The sequence below is a fragment of the Galeopterus variegatus genome, unplaced genomic scaffold (genome assembly GCF_000696425.1).
Source record: "Galeopterus variegatus unplaced genomic scaffold, G_variegatus-3.0.2 Scaffold1721, whole genome shotgun sequence".
Lineage (NCBI taxonomy): Eukaryota > Metazoa > Chordata > Mammalia > Dermoptera > Cynocephalidae > Galeopterus > Galeopterus variegatus.
In genome coordinates, this window is record NW_007727832.1 from 286,057 (window position 1) to 293,180 (window position 7,124).

Consider the following 7,124-nt stretch of genomic DNA (forward strand, 5'->3'; position numbering starts at 1 on the left):
AGTGCCTGGGGTGTTCGGCCTGGCGCCCGTGCCTGGGAGAAGACAGCCCGGCTCTTGCAGCTCAGCCCCGGCCTCTCCCCTCCAGCCGGGCCTCCACGGCAGGGCCCATTGCTCAGAATGAAATGCCCTTGGTTGATGCTCCAGGCAACAAGTTATACTGTGTGCATGCGGCCACCAGCTCCATGGCACGGGACCATGGAGACCCAGGGCCCCGTGCTGGCTTTACTACAGCACTGTCACCATCTTGACATCCTTAATAACTTTTAACCAGGGACCGCCGCATTTGCATTTTGCACAGGGCCCTGCAAAGTGTGCGGCCCGTCCTGGGGCAGGGATATGCTTTCCCTCTTGTGTACGTGGGCACAAGTGCATGCAAGTGCTCCCTTTCTTTCCTCAGCTAGTGAGGAATGGACCTGGAGGCCTGCAGCTGATGACAGAAGCCAGGCAACCAGTTGCACGTGTGACACAGTGACACTAGCCAGGGCCTGGCGTGGGGCCGAGCAGATCCTTAGTGTTTGGAAGAGGTTGGTCCTTCCAGGCCCACTCTGAGGAGAAAGCAGGGTGCTGGCCGGCGGCCGCCCCCTAAGTGCATCTCAGCCACCTTGCAGCCTTCCTTGGTGTAATCAGTGACATCGATTATGGATGGTGTCACCTGCAGAGAAGCCCACTAGCGCCTGATTCCTATTCTTCCTGACCCTGGTGGCGGCCCAAAGAGGAGCTAGGAGAAGAGAGGGTTCCTCTGTACCACCCATCCTCGCCACACCTGCCCACGCTTGGAGGCCTGCAAGAGGCCACACTGCTGGGATTATGCCGGTGAGGGCCGCAGAGGGAAAGCCTGGCAAGAGGATCTAGTTGGAAAGGGCTGGTCACCCACGTGCACAGCAAGAAGTAGAACGCAGCTCAGCACCAGCAGCGGAGACTGACTGCTGCAGCGTCGCCCACAGCTGCTCCCCTGAGCAACTCTGCGTGTGACGCAGAAGCCAGTCCCCTGCGAGCAGCAGAGTGACTCCAGCTGCCTCACCAGGACGGGGTCTGCGGGAAGAGCAGAAACCCAAGCACGGAGGTGCAGCCACAGCCACACGAGGAACTCAGTGTTCCTCGTTCTCCCAGTGGGCGCTGGGCACCTACTCTGGGCCAGGCTCGGCTCCAGGCACTTGGATACAACAGCGACTGAAACAGACAGAAACCCTGTCGTCATGGTGCCCACACTATAGAGGCGTAATTAATGGACAAGACACCTTACATTCTTTAAATGAAGAATTTGATCAGTTTTGACATGGGTAGGTATCTGTAAAACCAGCATCTATGATTAAGATGCTGAACGTACCCATCACCCCCAATGTGTCCTCCTGCCCCTTGGTAATACCCTAATCCCAATCTTTGGGCAACCACTGATTGGCAACCACTGGTCTGCTTTTCATCAGTATACTTTCCATTTTCTAGAATTTTATAGAAATGGATTTTTTGGTCTCACTAATAATACTCAGCACAGTCTCAGAGTCATCCGTGTTGATGTGTGTACCAACACCATCTCCTTTCTGATTGCTAACTAGTTTCCATCGCATGGGTATGCCACGATTTGTTTGTACTCCTTTAATGGACATTAGGATTGTCTTCAGCATTTGACTATTATGAATAAGGCTACTACGAGCAGCCATGGACAGGTCTTGGATAGCCATGATTTCATCTCTCTTGAGCAGACACCAAGGGTGATGTGGTCACTTCACAGGGGAGGTACATGGGTCGTGTGTTAAGAAACTGCCAAACTGTTGCCAAATGGCTGCAGCCCTTTGCAGCCCGATGAGCAACGTGTGAGAGCTGCGGCTGCTTCACGTCTGTGCTAACACTTGGTGTGGTCTGTTTCATCTTAGCCACTCTGGCAAGTGTGTCCCCAGTGTCTCACCATGATTCTTACACTTCCCTGATGACTAATGACGCTGAGCATCTCTGTGCACTTCCTGTCATTTATAAATCTTCTTCGGTAACATGCCTGTTCAAATCTTTTGCCCACTGTTAAATTAGGCTGTCTTATTATTGAGTTATAAAATGCAAGGGGTGTTCAAAAAGTTCACAGAAAGATTTGCGTTATCTTTCTTTTCTTAAGTTTTTGTTTTTGCCACCCTCGTGAGGGGTATCATATTACCTTTTAATTCCATTTTTCCATGAATTTTCTCAAGTATCATTGTTCATTAATTTTCTATTGCTACCACAACACATTACCACAATTTTAGTGGCTTAAAATAACACAAATTTACTTTATTACGGTTCTGTAGATCAGGAATTTAACACAAGTCTCACCTGGCTAAAATCAAGTGTCAGCAGGGCTGCTTTCCTTCTGGAGGCTCTAGGAGAGACTGTTTCCTGCTCGTGCAGGCATCTGGCATAATTTGCTTTCAGGCAGCTGCAGAACTGGGGCCTCTGTGTCCTTGCTGGCTGTGAGCCAGAGGGCCCTTAAGCTTCTTGAGACTGACCTATATCTTGGTGCATGGCCCTTCTTCTCCCAAACCAGCTGAGTCCATCTCATGCCTGAGAGTCTCCTTTGCCACCATATTATTCTCTGACCAACTGTAGCCAGAGAACACTCTTGACTTTTAAGGGCTCATGTGATTAGATTGGGTGCACTTAGGTAATCCGGGAGAATCTCCCCATTGCCAGATCTTAATCACATCTGCAAAGTTCCCTTTGCCATATAAGTTGACATTTTCACAGGGTCCAGGGGTTAAGACACAGGAATCTTTGAGGACCATTATTCCATGTACCACATACAGGCTCTTTCTATATTCTGGAAGTAAGTCCTTTGTCAGATACATGCTTTGCAAATATTTTCCCCCTGTCTGTGGTTTGCCTTTTTACTTTCATACCAGTGTCTTTTGAAGAGCCAAAAAATTAATTTTGAAGAATTCACTTTATTTTTAATATCCTTTTAAAGAATATCTGCCAAACCCGGGGTCACTAAGATTTTTCTTGTTTTCTTCTCCAGGTTTTGCAACTCCAGCTCTTACGTTTCATATATTTCAAGTTAGTTTTTATATTTGATGTGAAGTATCAACCTAAATAATGGAGACAAAGGCTCTAACAGGAGGTAAAGGAAGACAAAGGTATTTAAAGGAAAATGAGCAGGATTACATAATTGTTTTGAAATAATTATTCTTGGCTACAAGGATCAATAACAAGGGTGGGTCAGACCAGGGCTGGACAAGCAGTTGCTGGGCAGATGTCTCTGCAGAAGTATTTTTTGGGTAAGACTGTGGTGGCTTTTGTGCAAGGCTGTGGTTTTTGCAGACTTTTGTGATAGTTCTTGTTATCAGGCACATGTGTGTGAAAACCCTCCCTCCGTGACCTTCCCTGGCTCCATTTTGTTAGAGTTTGACACAAGTGACTCCAATTTGATTCTGAAAACTTTCACAGAAGTAAAGGTAGAAGTTTGGTTTGGTTTTGCAAATGGCTGTCCAATTGCTCCAGCACTATAGGTTAAAAAATCTTATCTTTCCCCCTTCGTTGAAAATCCACTGACCATAAATGTATGGTCTATCTCTGGACTTCCTATTGTGTTCCACAAATCTATATGTGTCTATCTTTATGCCAATGCCACACTGTCTTTATTACTGTAGCTTTATACTATTTCTTGATATCAGGTAGTAAAAGTCCTCCAACTATGTGCAAAGTTGTTTGGCTATGCTAGGTCCTTTGTATTTCCATATAACTTTTTTTTTTTTTTCCCTTTTTGTCTTTTTTCGTGACTGGCAACGGATCGCAACCCTCAGTGTCGCGCCCGTACCGGACTGGGACCGGCAATGGGATTGCAACCCTCGGTGTTGCGCCTGCACCTCGCTCAGCCAGTGAGCGGCCGGTCTGTATGTGGGATCCGAACCCTCGGCGGGAGTGCCGCCGCGCTTCCCAAGCGGCGCACTATAGCAGTGCACCACCGGGCCGGCCCCAGAACCTTTTTTCTTGGTCTGTCTCACTAGAGATTTGTCAATTTTGTTGATCTTTTCAAAAAACTAACTTTTGTTTTTGCTGATTTTCCATTATTTTTCTGTTATTTCATTTATTTCTACTCTCCTACCTTTATTATTTCCTTCCTTCTGCTGCTTTGGGTTTAGCTTGCTCTTTTTTCTAGTTTCTGAAGCTGCATAGACAACTTAGACTCAGCGTGGTTTTGAATCTACCATTTTGCTATTGGTTTTCTATTTCTCTGTCTCGTCAGTTCTGTGTTCCCCTGTCCCTCTTTTCAGGCCTCTTTTGTACTAAGTATTGTTTAGTATTCTATTTTGTCTCCTATGCTGGTTTTCTATTTCTCTGTTTCACTTTTTGGTTGGTTGACTTAGGGTTTATACCTAAAAATTCTTAGTGTTTTATAAATGTTATACATCTTTAATTCATCACAATCTGCCTTCCAGTAATAGTATAAGCCCAGCAGAAGTCTCTTGACAGCCCTACACCCATTACTTCTCTCTCAGGCCTCCTGCTATTTTTCTCATACATTTTACTTCTCCATACATTATTTTTATTTTAAGCAGTCTTTAAGTCCTACTGTAAAGAAACATGCCAATGATGTAAACATTACTACTTTATTTCTATACTAAGACGTACACCAAATGCCAGGTTTCTGGGAAGCAGGCTCTACAATGCTTGAAAGGAGTGTAAATTAGTGCAGAATCTTTCTGGAACATAATTTGGAAAATATGCCTTGATCCAAAAAATTACTTCTTCAGTTTACTTATCCTAATGAATCAAGGGCATGCACGCGTGTGCACAGGTACCTACGTACACATTTGCAATGTACACTATAAATGAAAACTGCCTCCAAATAAGGGATGCATGGTAAAAAGCTGGATATGTAAACATTTTTTTAAAGTAGTGAAATGTTTGATATATAACTAAGTGAAAAACCTAAGTTACCCAACAGTGTAAACCTAAGTCACAATTTTTGTCAAAAAAGGAGCAGACAACATGACTTTATACAGAAAACCCTAAAGACTCCACACAAGAAAAACCCTGTCAGAACTAATAAGCAAAAACAGTAAAGTTGCAGGATGCCAAATCAACATATAAAAACCAGTAGCATTTCTATATACTTATAGGGAACTATCTTAAAAAGAAAAAAAAAATCACATTTTCAATAGCTATAAAAAATAATAATAAAGATATCTAGGAATAAATTTAACCAAGGAGGTGAAAGATCTCTACACTGAATACTATAAAACATTGATGAAAGAAATTGAAGGGGACACAGATCAATTCAAAGATACCCCATTTTCATGGATTGGTACAATTAATATTTAAAACGTCCACACTACCCAAAGTGATCTACAGATTCAATGCAATCCCTATCAAAATACCAACGACATTCTTCATAGAAATAGAAAAAACAATCCTAAAGCTCACATGGAACCACAAAAGACACCAAATAGACAAAGCAATCTTGAGCAAAAAGAACAAAGCTGGAGACATCACATCTCCTGACTTCAAAATACACTACAAACCTCTAGTAACCAAAACAGCATGGTACTGGCATAAAAACAGACACACAGATGAATGGAACAGAATAGAGGACCCAGAAATCAACCCACATATCTACAGCCAACTGATTGTCAACAAAGGTGCCAAGAACACACACTGGGGAAAGGACAGTCTCTTCAATAAATGGTGCTGGGAAAACTGGAGATCTATATGCAGAAGAATGAAATTAGACCCTTATTTCTCACCATATACAAACATCAACTCAAAATGGATTAAAAACTTAAATGTAAGACCCAAAACTATGAAATTACTAGAAGAAACCATAGGGGAAATGCGTCAGGACATTGGTCTGGGCAAGGACTTGTTGGATAAAACCTCAAAAGCACAGGCAATGAAAGTAAAAATGGACAACCATGATTACATCAAACCAAAAAGCTTCTGCACAGCAAAAGAAATAATCCACAGAGTGAAGAGACAACCTACAGAATGGGAGAAAAGATTCACAAACTATACATTTGACAAGGGGTTAATATCGAGAACGTAGAAGGAACTCAGAAGCCAAAAAACCAAATAATCCGATTTAAAAATTTGCAAAAGACCTGAATAGACATTTCTTAAAAGAAGACATAAAAATAGCCAATGGGTATATCAAAAAATCACTAATCATTAGGGAAATGCAAATCAAAACCAAAATGAGGTACTGTTTCATTACAACTAGAATGGCTATTATATATATAAAAAAAAAAAACCACAAAAAGACAAAAGGTAACAGGTGTTGGGGAGGATGTGGGACAAAGGGAACCCTCGTCCACTGTTGGTAGGAACAGAATTAGTACGGCCACTGTGGAAAACAGTATGGAGGTTCCTCAGAAAACTAAAGAACTACCCTATGACCCAGGAATCCTTCTACTGGGTATATACAAAAGGAAAGGAAATCAGTATGTTTAAGAGAGACGTGCACACCCACGTTCATCGCAGCTCTGTTCACAATAGGCAAGAAATAGAATTAATCTAAGTGTCCATCAACAGATAAAGGGATGAAGAAAATGTGGTAAATAGACACAATGGTATACTATTCAGCCATAAAAAGAGAATAAAATCCCACCGTTTGTGATGACATAGATGAACCCAGAGGACATTCTGTTAAATGAAATAAAGCAGACACAGGAAGACCAGTACCACAATATCTCAGTCACGTGTGGAATCTAAGTCGATCTGGAAGGAGAGAGTAGAACAGTGGCCACCAGGGCTTGGGAAGGGTGGCGAGGCAGGGGCGACGCTGGGCAGTGGGTAGAAGCCACGGTCAGGTGGGAACAGTATGTTCTTGTTTCCACTGCAAAGCAGGGTGATCGTAATGAACAATAATGTGTATTTCAAAAGAGCTAGAAGAGGGGATTTGAATGTTCTCTTCACAAAGAATAAATGTTTGAGGCAATAAATATGCTAATTACCCTGATTTGATCATTACACCATGTATGCATGTACCTGAACGTCACATTGTACAGCATAAATACGTACAATTATATGTCAAATAAAACCTGAAAAGGAAGGACTTCATGTTCACATAAGGATGTACAATGTGCATTAAAATACTGGAAGGACAGGGCCGGCCCGGTGGCGCACTGCTACAGTGCGCCACTTGGGAGCGCGGCGGCGCTCCC